The sequence below is a fragment of the Ptychodera flava genome, chromosome 20 (assembly GCF_041260155.1).
Source record: "Ptychodera flava strain L36383 chromosome 20, AS_Pfla_20210202, whole genome shotgun sequence".
Lineage (NCBI taxonomy): Eukaryota > Metazoa > Hemichordata > Enteropneusta > Ptychoderidae > Ptychodera > Ptychodera flava.
In genome coordinates this window covers 15,512,353-15,535,548 of record NC_091947.1, presented here as the reverse complement: position 1 = coordinate 15,535,548, position 23,196 = coordinate 15,512,353, and the positions used below count along the sequence as shown (strand labels likewise).

The 23,196-nt window shown below is 37.8% G+C and overlaps 1 long non-coding RNA gene across 1 annotated transcript in view; it reads right to left on the bottom strand.

Annotated features, from left to right (window-relative positions):
- The window catches only part of LOC139120153 (uncharacterized), a 79,981-nt gene that overhangs the window by 2,033 nt on the left and 54,752 nt on the right, over window positions 1-23,196 (bottom strand). The gene's annotated exons all lie outside the window — the stretch shown is intronic.

Here is a 23,196-nt window from a genome sequence, read left to right as displayed (position 1 = left end):
AGTTGCTGAACCTAGGAACAACTTATTACAACACATAACTGAAGTACATGAAGATATACAGTTCATTTACAGAAACACAGCAAAATCTCTTGAATGGAAACCAATTGTGTAAATATTATTACATATGTACTGCAGATTATTCTATTGTGCCCCACCGCATAAAGTTGGTATTGAATCTCAGTAATGTGCATATGAGAAAAATAGTTCCTTTTCAAAATTCGGTTTTTGGCAGGATAAATTGCATATCATATTGACCACACAGTTGCTTCCTATACTTTATTAATTTATCATAATAATACAAAATGTTAACAATAAACTCCTTGTCAAACAGCTAAAAACGTACTTACAGATTGAGGGAGAATGTCACAAGCCATCAATAACTATGCAAATTAGTCACGTGCCAATTCAATAATTTCTGGTATTTTCACGCTAAATTATGCAAATGAGTATCAAATTTGGCGGACTACTTTATACTTTCAAATTGGTAAAAATTGTCGTCTACTGTATATTGAAACCCGCTCGATGGAGGACCGGCATTACGACTGGCAAAATTGCGAATATGTTGATCATTTCGAAAGTGAATTTTATTACGGAGACACAATGGAAACACCTTGTGACACTTGAGAAACAAGTATTTTCCAAGGATAACGCGACGGTAGCGTCGTTGACAGTGCCGTCTGGGACTGCACAGGGAGATGTGCCCGTGTCAACACAGCTGACATGTCGAAAGTTGCACCGCAGAAAACCAAAACACGGAAATGAAAACAAGACGCGAAGTGGCACTTTTCAAGGAATGGCTTCACACCATGACAGAAGAAACTTGCGAAGTTCTGAACATTCCACCACCTGAGTTAGATCAATTGCTAGCCCGTTTTTTTCTGAGCGACGGGACTCACTGACAGCGCTCGTACGGTAAAGCCTGCGTACAACGACTGCTCGATGCCGGCGTTCCACCAACTGTGGCTTCACAACTAAGCTAAGCGGGCACAAAAATCCAACATTACTCAACCGCTATTCTATGGCCAGTGCAGACCAGCAGCGTCAGATGAGCAACATACTCGCCGGTATACAACCTGCATTTGATCCACAATCGACCGCGACCGGAAGTACAAGCCTGATGCCGGCTGAACATACACTGCGACCGGTGGCCGGTCCTTCGTATGCTATTCGAGGTCCCTTGTCGTCAATGCATCAAAATGCCCTCAATCAGTTTCCGCAACTACCAGGGTAGCCCTACGAGTATGGCGAGAGTGTCTGGCTTTGGCTACGCCGCCTCCAGGAGGCGGCGTAGCCAAAGCCGGCTACTACCAGGGATGTTCTCAAATGCACAAATCAGTGGTGGATCGTTCAACTTTACCTTCAACATCAAAGGAAATAATTCCCTATCTCAACAGTCTTCGCCTGTATATCACGCGACGTCGTTGCATCGCCTCCAAACGTCGCCGACCTTCAGTGATCTACTCCGATTCCGACTCAGATTGAATGATTCAACCGATAACATAATTAGACTTTCTCGTTTTGAAGTTTTACTCATTGTTCTTGTTCCAGTGTACATGAATTTCGATTATAATGATATAAAATACGAACGGTTTCACTTGAAAACAATTTGTAGTGTCATGTGTGTATGTGTGTGAGTGACGTTGTTTGAGTGTACCAGCTGAGGGGCGAATAACTTATAGGTTAAGTAATATCCATCCGCCGACCCAAGAATTTACTTGCTCGACGAAGTTACCAACGTGTGTAATTTGGGAACATATGTAATAATAACAGAACTCCATGACCTTGCCCTGACGTTTGTGTGGTACGGAAGTTATTTTCACTCGTGATGCGGTGTATCCTTGCTGTATTTTCACTCGCTTCGCTCGTGAAAATACGGCCGCAGGATACACCGCATCACTTGTGAAAATAACTTCCGTACCACACAAACGTCAAGGCAAGGTCATGGAGTTCTGTCATATTACTTGGGAAATGCAAGGTATATTGTCATGTTGCTCATGACTTACAGGAAGGGTGATGTTTTAGTAGTACACTGATATCAGTTTGTAAGCACACCCCCCTACACATGATATGGAGTCAAAAGAAAGTTTAATGCAAAAGAAAGGAGCAAAGCAATTGCACAAATAAAGGGAATTAAACTAGCGGTAATAAGCTGACAACAGATAAGCGCAATGTCAAAAACTAAGAAAGTTAACTAAATAAAGTACTGCATCAAAACTAAGTTAACAATGACAACTCAAATATTGGGCGAGGGGTCTCCGCCAGTCTGCTTCCGGGCAAAGGTTTGGGTTGCAAACTTGGGTTTGCAGACCTTTTGAAAGCCGAAAGTGAAAGCGGTTCAACCAGGCAGGTGGTGGCCCCCTTCTTGAGTGGGGGTGAATGTAATGGACAGCCCACAGAGGGGAAGCAGACTGATGGAGCCAAGGAGATAGGGTTAGTGGAGGGATAGCATGGCAGACGGTCTGAAGGCCTAGAATAAATGAACCTGGACAAGGGGCCTGAAAGAGGGCTGGTGAGGTCAAGTGCCATGTGCAAGAAGATGGGCAGCTAGATGACGCATACCAAGACGTCTACATCAGCACTGCGTAAGTTGCTTGCGTGGCGGATGGTCTGAATGGCCTAGAATAAATGAACCTGGACAAGGGGCCTGAAACAAGGCTGGTGAGGTCAAGTGCCATATGCAAGAAAGAGGGGCAGCTAGTTAACGCATACCAAGACGTCTACGTCAGCATTGCGTAAGTTGCTTCAGGACAGCTGTGTTCTGCAAGGCGGTCTAGCTCTGTGGACTTACAAACTAGATTTGTGTTATCACACAAATCTTTATATTATTATTAGATTAACTTATCAAAATCTGGAATGAGCTTTAAAAATTCCTGGTTCCAAAATAAAGGAACAACATCACTCTTTTTAGCTTTTTTCATGAATGTTTTTTTATATGAAAAGTACTTTGTGTGCAGTTTGACTTCTTGAAACATGCTGAAATACTGGTCAACTGTATACAGTCTAAACTCTGCTTGCAGCAAGACATGATTAAACAGTCAGTTAAATATTTTACAGTCTGTACCAAAAATCAAGTTCAATTACAACTCTCACCATGCATTGCTGAACATTCACTGTTACAGAAAGTTTGGACCTCATGTATAAGCTTTGTAATAAAATCTTATTTGCAATGCATTTCATATTAGGGCTCAAAATTCATTTTTTTCCTTGGTAGTCTAAGTGGGCTACTGTGTTTTAAAGCTGGTAGCCCAGAGGTAAAGACTGGTAGCCCTTAGCCATATTTCCATGTTTTTGTTTCCGTCTTTGGATACTAAACTTCAAAAACATATGGCATATTTTATGTAACATGCTCATCAGCTCATGGTTCCATTTTTCATGGTTCCATTTTTGTCCATTGAAGTTTAACCTAAACCTAATAATTCAATGTGTTCATTTTAAAGTTAAGGTTATGGGGAGCACATATGGGGAAGGTTTTTGACAAAATGGTCTGGTTTTTACAGTTTCAAACGTTAAAAACTTACATAACCATTATCAGAATTCTCAGTTTCTTGTGCTTGTTTATTTTATTAGGACCTTTGCTATTTCAGGTAATACATTGTCAACAACAAAGAACAAGATAAATCACAGAGAGACTGCTTCATGTGACCTAAGTCAGTCTCTACCATCATAACTTGCCTTAGCACTGTTTTTTATCAGCTAGCTGATTTCTTGAGATAAGCTAAAGTCATGCCCAGGGATCTTGACTAAATATGGAAGCAATTGGTATATTGTGACATTCTGAAGCTTCAGGGAAGTTCAGGGACGCAGTCAAGTATGCTACCATGGAATTACCTAGCGGACTGAAAAGTTATTCTTTAGGGATGGCCGACAGGTGTGAGGGGCGGAATAAGCACACTAATGGAAGGATGGGACTTGCAGTATAGCGCGCTAGTGGCAGTAGTTGTTGTTGTTTCAATGGTATATCTCCTTTTTGAGGATTGAAAAATAAGTCATAGGACAGTTTGCTTCTTTTCAATTACTGCAGGAATACCAATATCGCTGAACGCCAAGAGACTAGTAACCACCTATTGAGGTATGTAAGGGTGCCGAAAATCGACGAGTGCGGGGCCAAAGTGAGGGCTAGCACAATCAAAGTGCGAGCGAATGTGAGGGCTTGAAGTGAGGGCTCTCACAATCGAAGTGCGAGCGAATGTGAGGGCTTGAAGTGAGGGCTCTCACAATCGAAGTGCGAGCGAATGTGAGGGCTTGAAGTGAGGGGCGCCATGAACCGATCAAAATAGAGCTCAGGCATATAAAAAAGAGAGTCAAAGTCGTTGTCAACATTGAATAAAAACTTACTATCTCCAGAACACACTCGCGGCGCGGCACAGCTCTGTGAATAATTGAACGGCGGAACGAGTACACAATAATAGACTATAACCAGTGTACACTGAGATCATGACCCATTACATCACTTCCATCTTTTTCGTTAACCTTTTCGTGTTTGTTGTCATTGCATTTCAAATATCACAGATATCCTTTTTATTATTAATACATGCAACTCAAGCGAGCGATACTTCTTCTGGTACCATTGTACGACTATAGCGCGACTGATAAATGTGACTTCAGTCAAACCAGTTCACGACCTGGGCACGTGAACTCTGATACTGTTTATCCGACATGGCGTACGTGTATGCGGAGTTTTTGCCGGAGAATTTTCAAAGAAAGAGGAAACTTTTTTGAAGAAATTTTAGAGTGGCTTGTTCACCAGATAAAGTAAGATCATGGGAAAATGTATTTTTGGAGACTTGTCTGGTTCTCTATGATTGATTTTTTGAGGATAAACTCTGAGAAATCAGACAACAGCAAATGACAAGTTCTTTTTTACGTTTGTACTTACAGTATGCTTTTTATTTTCTCTGTACACAAAGTTTGATAATCCTTTCAAAAGATCAATTGTATCAGAATATCAGGGGTCATGAATGCTTGTAACCTTTACATTTTGATAACAATGATGGATATTCTACCTCAATAAAGACATGCCATTTTGGTCAACGACCCCTTGAATATTGTTCACTGAATCAATCTCATGGTCAATTATATTGTCACAGAAATCATAGCGATAATCTCTCTGTAGTCAGCGATTGACCAGTCATTAGATAGAAATTTGACTGTCTCCTTTGTTTCATACTATATCATCGGAAAGCTCTGCGACCTTGCATCACATTCATACGTTGTTTGTCTGTAGCGGAAATGATTGTGCCGTCTCCGGCTCTGAAACTTTTAAGCCAACCTCAACGACTGGATGATTAGAACGAGCAACATCTATCGGCGAGCAACACATCGCGACCGAATCACTTGCTGTAAAACGACTATGCATCACTCTCTCCCGTGGGTGGAGGGACGGTATATGCATGCATCGTGTATCAGCCTTGAAATAAACATTAACTCTGTGACAGGCATGTAGGATGCCAAAGAAATTTTGTGCATTTACGTTTACAACAACTTAATAAAAGACTTAGTCGATCGTAAGAAAGGTGGTGTTGAAACATATTTCAACTGAACGCAGTGGCTACTATTTCCCAGTAAAATACGTAACTTTCACAAACTCTCTCTCTCTCTCTCTCTCTCTCTCTCTCTCTCTCTCTCTCTCTCTCATGTGTCAATATCGGGTGTGGTCTCTCAGCGTACCGTCATTCTAATTTGTGTTAGATGGAAATGATCATTGCAGTTTAATCTTGAAATTGGCCAAACGTCATAACTAGACACTTGTCATGGTCTGGAGCAAGTTATCAGCTTGTATAAAAGTCGGAAGTTTTTGCTTCCGAAGGGGCGCACGCGTAAATATGTATATATATGTATATGTATACGTATCGGATATTTACCCACGATTTGACAGAATCTAGTATCGAAGCTAGAGTCGTTTCTTAGAAGTCGGGTTTGACCAGAACTGTAAGGTGGTGAAATCTCAGATATGTATCGGATATTTACTTGCGATTTGACAAAATCTAGTATTCTCTGGTATCGAAGCTAGAGTCAGTCCTTGGAAGTCGGGTTTGGCAAGAAGTGTGAGGTGGTGAAATCTCTGATACATTTGGATATTTACTTGCGATTTGACAGAATCCAGTATCGTCTAGTATCTAGAGTCACCCTTACGAATTTTTTTTTTTGTGGCTGTCTTGCGGCTACACACAAAAAAGGCTGCCAGAACTTTTTTTCATTATGTGCCGATATGTGCCACTAGAGGCACTTAACAGGCACACAAAGACAATCAGTCAAATCTTTTGTGGCAGATATGCTAAAATATTTAAATAAACACAGTTTGAGCAAGATATTGCTCACTATAAGCCACAACATTGAGTTGACACTCCACTTGGTCACGCATTCTTAGATGAGATATCCATTGACAGTGACACCACAGCTGGCACAGCAGGAAACCTTTGATTTTCAACAAATTGTGTGAAAAACTACCATTTGACATTGATCGGTGCAATAAATCAATCATCACTGACTTTTTATGTACGTTTTGCAAATGATCGGGTCTCACTGACAGCGTAACTGTTTCTACAGAAAAAAGGCTTTTCAAAATATGAACTCTGGCGAACCGTATATATCGACGTATGATGAACTTATTTCACGTGCATATCTCCCTTGAAAAGACTAGTCTTTCAAAGAACTGCAACTCAAAAATAACGTATATCTTGTTCTTTTGTGTTTTCTTACCCCCTTTTCACACGCGGGTTTTAAATGAACTGCAAGTACGGAGTAGGTCTTGAAAGCGTACGTACGGCATGGAGGTACGTACGGTAAAGCTTTCCCAGCGTATAATAATGTACGCATAGTTTCAACATTGATCACGCTGGGCTTCAAAATACGGACGTGCGCGATGAAAGTCATCGTCGGGCAAAGTTTGTAAGTCACGAGACTGCTATGTCGGAGCCGTTTTTGTAGAGTTTTGTGTTGATCTAGAAAGGTTATTCCCATGTATTTGTGTCGTTTTGGTTTTCAAACGCAAGCTCGCATGCAGCTGAGCTCGATCAAGCTGCTTGCTGAAGCAGGGAGACAGTGCGTGGGTCAGAACAGACTTTGAACCCGGAACTCTAGAATCACGCCTGATGATGTCATAGATCATGTGAAGACTTCTTTATGATTGGTCAGATTGTTGTAGATCATGTGAAGATTTCTTTATGATTGGTCAGATTGCCAAAAGGTCATGGGTCAAATCCTGAGCGGCAAATTAAATCTGATATGCAATGGTAGGCCGTTAGGACGTTTGAGCGAGGAGTATGTCATCGCCGTTTTTTCGCTCTGATTTTTGTACAGTTTAGCGTAAAATTACCGTAGGACATTATCATTCAGAGTACGTAAAGGTTAGCTATGAATTTAAAACTAAGAAACAGCGTTTGCAATGCGTTGATGGCCCTTGGATGACTGATTCTGAGACCGCGATATCGTCCCGAAGAACAACGGTCATGGTAGCTGGAGTACAGTAGCTCGAGGTTTTGCCTTGGTATTTGAGTCGGACGGCAAAACCAGATTTTGGTTTTGCCTAAAACCTGGTTTTGCCGTCCGACCCAAATACCCAGGCAAAACCTTGAGCTACTGTACTGCAGCAACGGTCATGGACACACCCATAGTTTGATCGAAGAGCTAGAGATCGTTTAAAAATTCGGTAAGTAATTTTCAATACCACGAGTTGTCTCTATAATTTTCGCAGTTTTCACTGTCTTTGGTCGTGCTATATTGATGTTGTTCTTGGCGAACCCTGTTCAAGTATGCCAAATGAACGTACGGTATTGGCAAATAATCATGGAGGTTGGTACAATGGTTTAATATAAACAGTGAAGTGTTACTCCACACTGTCTGTCTTTGTGACAAGTAGGAGAGTTGTAGTAACGGATAGAGCCGGGCTATTATGTGTTATTTTTTATTCATTGATTCAAAATTTTGACCGGATTGATTATATACAACATACTCATATCTTTTATTATTTAAACTGAGACCTAATTTTGGTAGGGCCGTTCACAGTTTACGTCGCTGTTCTCTCATTAATATGCAAAAATAAATATTCGTCGGCATTTTTAGATTACGCTTTTGAAAATTACGCATGCAAGAACGCCGAAAATACAACTCAGTGGGCTAACTGCTAGAGTAACCAGTAATACCAATTCTTGACCGCGGACATCCGGGAACTTGCGGATTTTTACGTCATTTTTGCGTCACACTGCCGTGAGAACAAAATATGAAGTGTGGATTTTTCAACATTTACAACAGTATTCAAAGTTTCAACATTATGTCAATGATAAACACTAAGTTCTGTACTTTGTCACATAATTTCTGCATTGTTCACTGTCCTGTACAGTCAAATCCCATTTCACCTCACTCGCGTGCGTGAGGTGAAAGTGACGTCACTCCGCGGTCAAGAATAGGCATATTCACTACTCAGAGTACAAGCTGCAAAAACAGCAATGTATGCAACACTGATAAAATTTGTCCGCATTTCAAGCTGTGTGTCCGATTTCGCGCGCGTACAGCTATATTTAGTAACAAACCTGTAACCGTGCACTGCGCTATTATAAAGGGATACTTTTTGTTTTAAAACATTTTATATGAGACAGTTTTCCATTTATACATTTCTTCTGTTTGAGATGTGCTGAAACCCAATCACCGCTGGTCAATAGTTGTAGTTTGGAGTGGTGTGTCACAAGTAAATAGTGAAAATGAGGCTGAAAAGCAATGATTTGGTAATCACAATAAACATAATGTATAGATATGTCATGAGTTTGTATCATTAGGTAAATTATTTTATATTAATTATTATAATTTCTTTCAAGCACATGAATGCTCTTTTCCGTGAATTTTTGTATTAATATATAAGGGTAGTCGACAAAATACAAGCAATTTCACTTTGCACATGTAATAATATCCTTGTCTGTTATTTATCATTTTTATTCTCAGTGTATGGGCAAAGGCCATGAAGCTGAACAGACCAATGGATCAACAGGAACATTCAATGTGAAGTTTCAGAACAAGATCGGAAACATTAGGATGGCATCGAAAACAACTTTGGATAATGTGAAAAATCAAATGCAGACTTTTAGACGTGTTCTGTTATGTTTTTCACATGAACCTCATTAGATTATTGAATTTTGATTTTATTTTAATTTCTTAGTGGTCCAGCCTAGTGTACCAACATCATTGTTTTACATATCAAAATAAACAATGGGGTATTATCGTGAAGATATGTGGTAAGTGTTTTTTTTGTTTGCATCGATCTGTGAGTAGGCGGTTTAAAGGCAGTAGCTGTAACTTCATTTTTATGCAGTATTTTTTATATACTGTTATGTGTCTTGATTTTTGCCTATTTTGCCAAGTGAGTAAAGTGAAAAGCTACCTCAACACACAAAAGTTAAAAGAACAACATCATAAGTTACAGCTACTGTCCCTTAAAACTTTCTGTTCAGAGAAATGGCCTCGTGGTGTTTTAGTTCGTAAATATTATCGTAGTCGCTCTAAACCAACAGTGTCATAATGGTGAGAATAGTAACATACAATTGTCGATCAATCAAATCGTCTATACCCGATGTACAGATGTTGTGTGATCAAGCTGATATTTGTTTGCTACAAGAACATTGGCCATTTAAGGATGAGTTACCCATTCTTTCATCAATACATCAAGATTTCCAAGCATTCGGAATTTCTGCTATAGATTGTAAAAAGAATCTTTTCATTGGTCGTCCATATGGCGGCACGGCCATTCTGTGGAGGAAATCTCTCTGCGGTTCCATTACGCCCAAGTCTTACAATGATCCCAGAATTGTCGGTGTCGAATTAGCGACTGAAACCGGAAACTGTCTACTGCTCTGTGTTTACCTGCCAACGGATTGCCGGGAAAACTTTGATGATTATGCTCATTATCTTGGGAAAATTAATTCTATTATTCAAGACTCAGATACCCGGTACACCTTTGTAATAGGTGATATGAACGCGGATCCAAGAAAACATTTTGGTCAGGAACTTATCTCTTTTTGTAACGAAAACAATTATGTTATTGCTGACCTGAATATATTGGGTCAAGGGAATAGTTCTAGTATTTTTACTTACAAAAGCGAAGCGCATGGGACAACCTCTTGGCTTGACCACTGTATTTGTACACAAGCTTCGTATAATTTGATCTCGAAAATTCAAGTCATTGATGATTTCTTTTCTTCTGACCACCTGCCAGTTTTGCTTGACCTTGCATTTAGTATGCAGCCTATCGATGCGTCAATCTCTAGTGACACCTGCTCCCAAAGGACATGGGCAGGTATTGATTGGTCAGCTTTGAGTGAGGACATTATCAATGACTATACCGTTAAATCTGGTCATTATTTGAATGCAATAGTTCCACCAATCAGAGCTTTGTTATGTAAAAACTGCAACTGTGATGATCCATCCCATAGTCAACAAATTTCGACATATTATAATTCTATTTGTAATGCCTTGACAAAAGCGAGTAATGATGTATTTCATAGTAGTAAATCAAAAAGTTACAATCCCATACCGGGTTGGAATGATATGGTGAAGGAAGCCCACAAAACTGCTCGCCATGCTCATACGATGTGGAATTCTGCTGATAAGCCACACTCTGGTCCGATTGCTGATTACATGCGTCGGACTAGATCGATATTTAAATATTCATTGAGAAACTGCAAGCGGGCTGAAGCCAGCAAACGTGCAGATGGTATGGCGAAAGCTCTTTTAGAAAATGACCATCGGAATTTTTGGGCCTCAGTTGCCCAAGTTAATCACAAAAAGACACCTTTAGCAACATGTGTAAACAACATAAAAGGTGAACAGAATATTGCAGATATGTGGGGTTCACATTTCAAAAATCTGATGAACTCTGTAAATAATCCAAAACATGACGCATTTGTTCAAAACGCATTAATGTCTATCTCATATACAGCTGATTTGTCAATTACAGTTGAAATTCGTCGCATTATTGATAACCTTATAATTGGGAAATCCCCTGGTCTAGATGGTCTTAGTGCTGAACACTTGTGTTACGCACACACCAAATTGATTGTCCATCTTAGTCTTTGCTTTTCGTCAATGATGGTATTTTTGTGCCTGAAAATCTGACAAATGTTGTTATTATTCCGCTTGTTAAAGACAAAACCGCTGATCTGTCACACAAAAATAATTACCGTCCAATCGCTTTGACAAGTGTGTTTTCTAAGGTTTTTGAACGGGCTCTTCTCGATAGGTGTGAAAACTATCTCACAACATCAGACAATCAGTTTGGTTTCAAGAAAATGCATGGTACAGACATGTGTATTTTCCTTTTAAAGGAAACCATTAGATTATAAACTTAATGGCAGCTCAGTGTTCGTTTGTTTTCTTGACGCCGAAAAGGCCTTTGACAGGGTGAATCATGGGACACTTTTGAAAAAATTAATCGACAGACATATTCCGCTTTACATTGTACGGCTACTACATTTTGGTACGCATCTCAACGTTTTTGCATTCGCTGGGGGAAATCAATATCATCCTTCTTTACAGTTACAAATGGGGTCCGTCAAGGGGGAATCATGTCACCACTTCTTTTTAATGTTTATATTGATGATCTTAATCACTCTTTGACTAGTTGTGGTGTCGGCTGTGAAGTAGGAGGAGTTGTTTTAAATAACTTGTCATACGCTGATGATATGTGTCTGCTTGCACCTTCAATTAAAGGCTTAAGAAAACTTGTTAAAATTTGTGAGCTCTATGCCATAGATCATGATATTGTATACAATGTGTTAAAGACCAAGTGCATGTGCTTTACATCAGTCAACAAACTGAGTAATATTCCTTCGGTCATACTTAGAGGATACACGATAGACTTTGTCTCTAAATTTACTTACCTTGGCCATATTTTTACTTACGATCTTAAAGATGATGATGATATTGCCTCTCAACGAAGGGCATTGTGCGGTCGTTCAAATTTGCTCTTACGAAAATTTAGCAGGTGTAGCCCAGCTGTTAAATTGCGGCTTTGTAATGCTTTTTGCAATAATATTTATGGCATACAATTATGGTGTAAATATAAGTCTTCCTCAATTCGTAGCATTCATGTTTGTCATAACAATGCACTTCGAAGGCTACTGAGCCTCCCACGAATGGCTAGTATTACAAATTCGTTTGTCACTCATAGTATGAATAATTTCTCCGTTTTGAGGAGAAAAGCTGTTTATAGCTTTGTTTGTCGACTTCAGCATTGTGAAAACGAGCTTTTAAAAGTGTTATGTAAATCTGACATGTTTTATTCTGGTCTACAATGGCATTGGCAAAGTTTGCTCCACCGCTGAATTTTTATTGTTTTTTTAATATCAGATTTTAATGCTGTGTCTTTCGCTTTGTGTATTGTTACTGTGTGCTTCTTTTCTGTACTTTTTTAACTATGGACGATTTTTTTTAATAATTTGTCTGAAATAAAACCTCATAATAATAATAAAACAAATGAAGATGTGAAGTGTATGGTAATCTCCTGGCTAGTATAAACAGGTAGGTACAAATGCAGGTATGGTGGGGGGGGGGGGTAGCAAAGGAAGCATGCATAGAAGCATTTTACCTTGAAACCTTTTACCCCACCATTTTTTGTGGCATATTGTCTGCAATCACAGCGGCCTCTATGCTGCTAAAAGCCCCGCCCCATTTTTTTGCGGCATATTGTGTGCAATCACAGCGGCCTGTATACCGCAAAACTGTGCCAGAACAGATCTTTACATGATAAAATATGAATAACCTGCTTATAAGCCACAAACAGTTGCAGCTTGGTATCCACAACTATTATGGGTTAGCATGCACAACTGTGTGCCAGAAGCCATATTTTTTCGTAAGGGCAGTCCTTGGAAGTCGGGTTTGGCCAGAACTGTAAGGCACAGGGCAAGTCTAGTATCGTTTATTATCGATATTTGTGGCGTAGGAAAATTCGTCTTGGTGTGACTGATGGACAGACAAGCAGACACGATGTGTTCTGTAATTCTGCTACAACACACACATTTTATTCCATGGTTCTACTTTCTATATATACACCAAAGCATAGACCCTCAAGAATAACGGGACAGGCAACTGCTGTGGGTTTTTTTGTGCGATCTATCTTGGAATATTTTCCAACCGGTCCCCGACAACAATACTTCGTACTTAACACTGAATCTCATTAACGATCAAATGAAACTGACGTTCTGAATATGTGCACTTTGCTCTTGCATGGCACGTTCCGAGTAATGACACAGAGAATTTTGAGGGTTTTTTTTATACTAGTCATGGTGAATGTTCTGGTAATGCTGAAGATCACAGTTTTTCTCGAGGGTCTATGACCAAAGTTAAATGTCAAAGTTGACATAAAATAAAAAACAACAGAAAGTAACAAATAAACTAATAGATAATAACGCTGTGAAATCATCATTAATATGTGTATAGAACCCTGGATAATAAACAGAAAATATACTATCTGTTTTGCATTATTTCTGTCGGATTTCCATTCCCGACAATATTAGAGTCCCCAAATCGCCCATAAATATCGGGTACATATCAGAGATTTCACAGATCCGGCGTGCGAGGCACAGGGCAAGTCATTCAAGTATTGTCTAATATCGATATTAGAATCCCCAAATCGCCGATAAATATCGGGTAAATATCATCGATTTAACAGACCGGGCATGCCATAGCACCAAGCAATTTATTCTGGTATCGTGTAGTATCGATATTAGGCCTACAGTCCCATAAAACGCCGGTGAATATTGGCGGTTACACAGACTCGGCTTCCCATGGGACAACCGCAGTTCATTCTAGTATCGTCTAGTCCCGAAATCGTCGATATGTCAAACTTCGATACTAGATTGTAAAGTCGCGCCTTCATGTGAGTCAAGAGACACTTGAGATTTTGAACGACGTGATCAGTCGTGTGTCATTGTCATGGCATTAATTTCAATAACGATAATCGCCCGATGGGCTTGTCTCAAGTTTAAAAGCTTTCAAGAAAGTGTTTTTCAGTCCTGACAGTGTATAACCTAATCATGGCGATGACTGATGTTTTCATATTTCTGCCTGTCGCACATATAGCGTTCGATTTCACTTTGACAAGCACTTTGAATGTGCGATCCCTGCCCGATCAGTCAGTCGCCGATTTTTAAAATCAGCCAGACATTATATTCTTAAAGAAACTCAACGATGTAAAGATTACAAAATGCCTCATTCATATTTTACGGTGTTTGACAATTTTTTCCGTCAGGGACGTCATGTACTTTAATAGCCGTTCGCTCATATCGTGAAGCTTCGATCGATGCTGTAGCTCTCTACTACCTCCATGCTCATACACAGGGCTGCGCCGTTTACACTTCAGTGGAGATCGTATTGCGCTTTTAGAAGTGACTTTGATCACAAGTATAAGTCTTCATTCGATCAAGCCCTCATTTCAAGCCCTCACATTCGATTGTGAGAGCCCTCACTTCAAGCCCTCACATTCGCTCGCACTTTGATTGTGCTAGCCCTCACTTTGGCCCCGCACTTGTCGATTTCCGGCACCCTTACATACCTGACCTATTGAAAAAATTGCCATATTTATTTCTGAAGATGTGAAAGACATATTCACTCCATGCAAAGTTTATCTTCTCGCAATGCCTTTGTCGGGAATAAAGTCAAATATAGGAACTTTGGCAAATGCGTTGTCTAACGGCTATAGATATCTCATTCCCATGTGACAGAAGGTACAGGAAAGTTGTGGCATTTGTCGGCAACTGGAAAAGTTGTCAATAGCCTCTCTTAAATTTCATTTGTCAGTACAGAAAAAGTCCCTCTTATTCATCGGTGTTATTGTCATGAAAATTACCCGCCCCTTTGTCCTTCCCTCTGAAATAGAATCCCATTAGCACACTTATTCAACCCCTCACATCCTAAAATATAATGGTACAGTCCACAAGGTACTAATTTGTGGAAGCATACCAATACTTGACAAGGTCTAAGTTAAGGCTGAGGGTCTAATTCCCAACCAGCTGTGGTCAATCTGAGAATTGCTTGAGACTGCCTCAGCAGATACTTATAAAGAAATGCTATTTTAAAAGGAAGGCATTAATAGATTCTCCCATGACCACAAAGTGCATCAAATTCACACTGGAAACATAGAATGTTTAACTGTATCAGTGACTATCCTACTTTTAGGCTATCTAGTATATTCTATGTCATTATAATGCGAAATCCATTGCAAGTTCCACAGCTTTTACTTCAACTTCTGCTACGGACAAGATGTCCAACAACAAAAATTTGGCAATATGTTTCAAGTGGCCTATGTTCACAGTTATTTGTAAAGTTCGGCCATTTTTTGTGAGTCTGTCACCAACGACGTACATCATTATCCAAAATCGTGACAACACTGTCGTCTGCCCCTGTACTCTGACCCCCTTACTTTGTAGTTCTGGTCAGTGCGTTACTTGACATGCTATTGGAGGATCTTTTGTGTGAGGAATGAAAGGCATGTTTATTATCCAATCAGAGCTCGTGTAATATTTCTGAGATTTCTGATTTCTGATAAATCGATCCCATACTTGAGTGTGGGATCGATTTTTCCCAAACCGTAGATCCCATACTCCAAATGGCCAGGAATGTGAGAATAATAATATCTCACACCCTAAGGACCTACACATGTAGGATTAGAATTCTCATTGAAGTTGGGGATATTTTGTCTCACATGAGCCGACAAAGTATCCCCAATGAGTGTGAGAAATGTGATCCAAGGTCCTTGATGTATGGGATTATTTCTCTCACATTACCACAAAATGCATTAAATTCACACTGGAGACACTGAATGATGATTTCAATTGTGTCAGTGACTATCCTACGTCAAGGCCATATGTTAGTCAGTTTCACTCAATATAGTGCCCAATTTATCTCAGGTAACACGCTACACTCATGGGCGGAACACTCCAATTGGCCAGGAATGTGAGAAAATAGTTTACCAGTTCTTGATTTTAAGTGAAGCAATGAGATTCCAGTAGACCAAGTACACAAATAGGCATTTCTGTTTCAATGCTCAGTGTGCTGTGTCAACATTGGGAGCTACATTGATTCTCACATGGCGGGCACAGACGGTAAACTGTTTCATTTTCAAGATGATGATAAATAGTTTGCTTCATACAGTTTCAAATTCTGTATTTTTTTAAAAATTAATTGTTTTAACAACGACTCAGTGTTTTTCCCTCAGCATGTAAGTAGTAATGGAAAATATATCAAATCTGACGGAAAATATATCAAATCTGACATGTTTGATTGTCTGAATAAAGCAGTAACCCACCTTGGCCACTGAGTGTGGACTTGGTTGTCCAGAGACTTGAACTAACTTCGGAAGTCTGTGGATGCTGAGCTACTGAGAATTTGAGCCCAGATATATATAAGGATAGCAGTTTTGCCTTACATAGTGGCAATATTTATTTGCCACGGGAAAGAAAGTTGGAATGGGAAAAAATACACTCTGTTTAGGGGTCAAATTGAAATCATTTGTTTGCATTCAGCAAAGGGGTAATTTTCAACACTTTCCTGTTACGTATCATCATGAATTTTTACACATAATAACTTAAAAATTCAAATATTCCATGTTTTCTTGATATCACTGATAGGTAAACAAGCGACCTAGCGGCCGATATAGCTCCGCTGTGTTTATGTAGAGAATAACTATTTTGACACATGTTGATGAAGAAGGTGGAATTCTTTGATAGCTCAATGCAGTGGCCAGGAAAAAGTGGCTAAAATAGCTGCAAAAATACACAATTGAAGATTTCATCATACTTTGAATATATCACATCGGATCATCCCTAAAGAACATGACAACCAAAGCTATCTGATGATAGTTTTTTGAGCATAAAATTTTCTGACCAAAAATGGCAACAATTGCCCCAAAAATAAAAATTGCAGATTTCATCATAATTTCAAAAGATCAAATTTAGTTCATCTGTAGGAACCTGCATATCGAATTTCAAAGCTATCAGACTTGCACTTTTCTAGAAACACGTTTTTTTTTTGACCAAAAATGGGAAAATTGCCCCCATTGCAAAAATACCAAATTGCAGATTTCCTCATTGTTGCAATAAATATCATTTTTTGACCAAAAATGGCAAAAATTGCCCCAAAAATACAAAATTACATATTTCATCAGAAATTAAATATATATTACTTAGTTTATCTATAGAAACCTGTATACCAAATTTCCAAGCTGTTAGACCAGTACTTTTTGAGAAACACATTTTTTGACCAAAAATGGTAAAAATTGCCCAAAAAATTCAAAATTGCAGATTTCATCATAATTTCAATAAATATATATCATTTAGTTCATCTATAGAAACCTGTATACCAAATTTCAAAGCTATCTGATGAGTAGTTTTGGAAATACACATTTTTTGACCAAAAATGGCAAAAATTGCCCCAAAAATACAAAATTACAGATTTCATCAGAAATTCAATATATATTACTTAGCTCATCTGTAGAAACCTGTATACCAAATTTCAAAGCTATCAGATGAGTAGTTTTGGAAATACACATTTTTTGACCAAAAATGGCAAAAATTGCCCCAAAAATACAAAATTGCAGATTTCATCATAATTTCAATAAATATCATTTAGTTCATCTATAGGAACCTGTATACCAAATTTCAAAGCTATCAGATGAGTAGTTTTGGAAATACACATATTTTGACCAAAAATGGCAAAAATTGCCCCAAAAATACAAAATTACAGATTTCATCAGAAATTCAATATATATGACTTAGTTCATCTATAGAAACCTGTATACCAAATTTCAAAACTATCAGACCAGTATTTTTTGAGAAATACATTTTTTGACCAAAAATGGCAAAAATTGCCTTAAAAATGCAAATTTGCATATTTCTGCACAATTTGAATAAATCTGAAATAGATCATCCCTAGGGACATATGTACCAAATATCAAAGCTATCTGACTGGTAGTTTTGAAGAAGAAGATTGTTAAAGATTTTTTTACCAAAAATGACAAAAATTGCCTTAAAAATACAAATATGCAAATTTCACCACGATTTGAACAAATCTGACTGAAGTCACCCTAAGTAAACTGCATATCAAATTTTAAAGCAAACGGACAAGCAGTTTCAGAGAAGAAGATTTTTTTACCAAAAACACCAAAAAATGCCCCAAAAATACAAATATGCAAATTTCACCACGATTTGAACAAACTTAAGTGAGGTCACCCCAAGTGAACTGCATATAAAATTTCAAAGCAATTGGACATGTGGTTTCAGAGGAGAAGGCAATTGTTGACGGACGACGACGGACGACGACGACGACGGACGACGACGGAAAATCAACCTATTTGATAAGCTCCGCGTCGCTGACAGCGGAGCTAAAAATACCGCAATTATACGGTGTCGCTCAAATTTGATCAGAATTGGTACATACCAAAGATCAACAATAAGTGTTATTTCTATCTTTTCAGTGCAGGAAAATTATACGTTGATTTTATGACAATTTCTGCACAGTACAACCAGAAAAACAACAAGAAATATTTAAACCAGAAAATTAAGAATGACAACAGTAAATAAGGTCTGAAACTTTAGGTACTGATCGAAGGTCAACTTTAGCAAACTGCATAGCAGAGAATCTTTCTACCATGGATGTGCAAAAATAGACATCCATGTGGTTTCAGCAGATCTGTTAATATGTCACAGTTCATGAACAATGACAGGAAATGACCAATTAGCTGTTTCAGTTACTGCTAACACTCCCAAACATAATAGGTACCCTGCATACAAATAGGTTGAAGGTCAAATCCTCTTATTCAGTTGTGTGGGCTGATTCAGTTCACTGCCACCACTCCTGCACACTTGCAGGATTTCCCTTTTAGCTCCGCTGTCAGCGACGCGGAGCTTATCAAATAGGTTGATTGTCCGTCGTCGTCCGTCGTCGTCCGTCAACAATTGCCTTCTCCTCTGAAACTGCAAGTCCAATTGCTTTGAAATTTTATATGCAGTTCACTTGGGGTGACCACACTTAAGTTTGTTCAAATCGTGGTGAAATTTGCATATTTGTATTTTTGGGGCAATTTTTGGTGTTTTTGGTAAAAAAATCTTCTTCTCTGAAACCGCTTGTCCGATTGCTTTGAAATTTCATATGCAGTTTACTTAGGGTGACTTCAGTCAGGTTTGTTCAAATCGTGGTGAAATTTGCATATTTGTATTTTTAAGGCAATTTTTGTCATTTTTGGTAAAAAAATCTTTAAAAATCTTCTTCTTCAAAACTACCAGTCAGATAGCTTTGATATTTGGTACATATGTCCCTAGGGATGATCTATTTCAGATTTGTTCAAATTGTGCAGAAATATGCAAATTTGCATTTTTAAGGCAATTTTTGCCATTTTTGATCAAAAAATGTATTTCTCAAAAAGGACTAATCTAATAGTTTTGAAATTTGGTATACACATTTCTATAGATAAACTGAGTAATATATATTGAATTTCTGATGAAGTCTGAAATTTTGTATTTTTTGGGGCAATTTTTGCCATTTTTGGTCAAAAAATGTGTATTTCCAAAACTATTTATCTGATAGCTTTGAAATTTGGTATACAGGTTTCTACAGATAAACTACATGATATTTATTGAAATTGTGATGAAATCTGCAATTTTGTATTTTTGGGGCAATTTTTGCCATTTTTGGTCAAAAAATGTGTATTTCCAAAACTACTCATCTGATAGCTTTGCAATTTGGTATACAGGTTTTTACAGATCACCTAATGATATTTGTTGAAATTATGATGAAATCTGTAATTTTGTAATTTTGGGGCAATTTTTGCCATTTTTGGTCAAAAAATGTTTTCTCAAAAATTACTGGTCTGATAGCTTTGAAATTTGGTATACAGGTTTCTACAGATGACTTCAGTAATATATAATGAATTTCTGATGAAATCTGTAATTTTGTATTTTGGGGCAATTTTTGCCATTTTTGGTCAAAACGTGTATTTCCAAAACTACTCATCCGATAGCTTTGAAATTTGGTATACAGGTTTCTATAGATGATCCCAAATGATATTTATTAAAAAATAATGATGAAATCTGCAATTTGAATTTTTGGGGCAATTTTTCCCATTTTTGGTCAAAAAATGTGTTTCTCAAAAAAAGTACTGGTCTAACAGCTTTGAAATTTGGTATACAGGTTTCTATAGATGAAGTTATGAACTAAATTTGATCTCTTGAAATTATGATGAAATCTGCAATTTCATTTTTTGGGGCAATTGTTGCCATTTTTGGTCAGAAAATTTTATTCTCAAAAAACTACTCATTAGATAGCTTTTGTTGACATGTTCTTAGGGATGATCCGATGTGATATATTCAAAGTATGATGAAATCTTCAATTGTGTATTTTTGCAGCTTATTTTAGCCACTTTTTTCTGGCCTCTGCATTGAGCTATCAAAGATTTCCACCTTCCTCATCAACATGTTTAAAAAATAGTGATTCTCTACAGAAACACAGCGGAGCTATATCGGCCGCTAGGTCGCTTGTTCTTACCTCATTTGCACATTTTTGACACTGATGTGTTCATTTGAACAAATTCACATCTCAACCCCTACATCTACCTGTACACCAAATACTGAGACGGTAGCTTTGGCGGTATGGGAGCCTTTGTGTGTGACTGACATACATCCGCACATACCACAAATATACAGACATGCAAATCAGATGCAAATGAACTGATTCAGCTATACGATAACCTCACATTGGTATACCAAATGTGAGCTAAAAATAAGAGCAACTTTGTTTGAATGAATGGTATCACAATGTGAATTAGCTGAAGATAAGTAAATGTTCAAAGTATAACCCTTACTTGAGTGGCTCCACCAGTCATGAATGTTTTGTGATGGATATCATTCCAAGTTACAGTGTTTGATGCAGAGGTTGTCCTGGAGTCTCCAATTGTGAAAGTTAGTCGGCGAGCAAAGGCAATCTTCAAAAGCCTTAGTACTTCTCGACCTTCAGCATTGTCAGGTAGATACGCAGTGCGACTTGTACCTGTGTATGATTTCCTGGGTTTGGATGTTCCTTCTGTGGCGAAGCAGACAATAGATAATTATGTATGTTAATGCTTTTTAGCCATGATGAGGCTGAGAAAAAGGTATTGCCATGATTTGCATAACTTGAATGAGGCACCCATGGATAAAAAATATCAAATATCAAGGCTACTACACATGCAGCTAATGGAAAAGATTTCTCTAGTTTTTTTCTCAGTAGAAAATTTAAAAAGAAGAGATCTTAATATTTGCACATATGATATAGTTTCATCCTAATTTGAACAAATCTGATTGTAGCCCTCGAGGATCTGTATACAAAATATCTGTGGGATAACATCATTAGTATTTGGTATATGAGAGGAGAAGAAATCTGTCAGAAATATAGACTCACATTCATGCAAGATGTAAAGACATAACATTGGGTACACTTATTTTCAATATATCTCAGAGAATGTACGTACAACAGAAATGCACAGAGGTATATCCAATGAAAAAAGTTCCAATAACTACCCATTATATATACGTAGGTATAGCAAATGGAAGCAAAAAAAGTGGTAAAATAGTCAAAAAATGCAATTACACTAATGTTATGATACTTTAAAACAAGCAACCTTGTGGTTGTCATAGCTCTGCCATGATATTTAAGATAATTAAGACAGTTTAATTGCCTGGTTAGTCAATTAAGGAATACTGATGAACATGGACATATAGATGGGAAGTCCAACCTATGACCATCAGGATACATCAATGCTGGCTTCAACCACTGGTTTAAGTGTTTGAGTACAAACATTAAACCACTGCTCAACTGTCCAGACAAAAATTTTGTTTAAGACTAGTAAAATTTCTCAAAAAAAACAAGTATGCATGTGCAGTGTTGCAGTCAGGAATTTCAAACTAGGGGCACGGTGTCCAACTACAGTTTATTTTTGGGGACATTCTGCACATTTTGGGGATAACATGCGTCAGTGGTCAATCAAATTTTGCATTATTTTATAGCACATTGGCTTAACAAAACAAATTCAAGCTATTGGGACACCTCACTCATTATAATGCTTAAATTTCAGGCTATTGTAGCAGTATACCATATCCCCTTCGAATCAGAGCTCAGTCAGACTACAAGCAAGTTCAGCAGCAGTGTTTAAAAAGATTTAATTACTGTGCTGAAAGTATGTAAATATAAGTGTCAAAATAATCATGCAAAACAAAAGAGGTCATTGTCAATAACAGATATTACTTGCAGGCTACACAAACTGGACACATTCAATATGATATGAGCTATATAGTAATCAACGCGCATGAGGTTTACCTAAGGTACATGAGTACAGATTTTCAAGACAATCTGACCACAGCTATTGAAATCTTCTTACATACTTATCCAAATTTCATTATTGTTTGGATGTATGATCATCACATGATCCTTTAGATAACTATTGGACAACTGACTCCTGATAACAAGACTTGTGACAAAAATAAAAAAAATTTCCAAAATACATATATACTAATTTTATGCTATTCAACTACTGAAATATCGCATGTGTCTACCAACATAACTGATATTCACAATTTCTCTCTCTCATCAATTGCAGTTTGTGAAAAATCATATATTTTTCTTATTCTGCTATCCTACCTACAAATTCAATTCTATTTTAGCCAACTATCTAAGCATTCCACATATCTAAGCTATTCACATTTGACATGGAAATTTTTCAGTCATGACTTCAACAAGACAATCTGAGCAATTAAGCTTCTTGATTTTTCATGAAGAGTAGATGACATTAACTAAAATACTTAACACTGAATCAATGTTTACATTTTGCCCATGTACACCCGTTACATGGAGAGATTTCAACATACAACCATTAACTAAGAAACCCTACAGAGAAAAGTAAGACTGCATTCACAAAAAATACCGCAATTATACGGTGTCGCTCACATTTGATCAGAATTGGTACATACCAGTATGGGTACCAAAGATCAACAATAAATGTTGTTTCTATCTGTTCAGTGCAGGAAAATGTTGATGTTATGACAATAATTTCGGCACAGTACAACCAGAAAAACAACAAGAATGGCAGAAGTTTGACATACTGCTACAGAGAAATTGATGTTTTGATCAAAAAAGGGCAAAAATTGTCCTAAAAACACAAATATTGAAATTTCACCACATTTTTGCAAA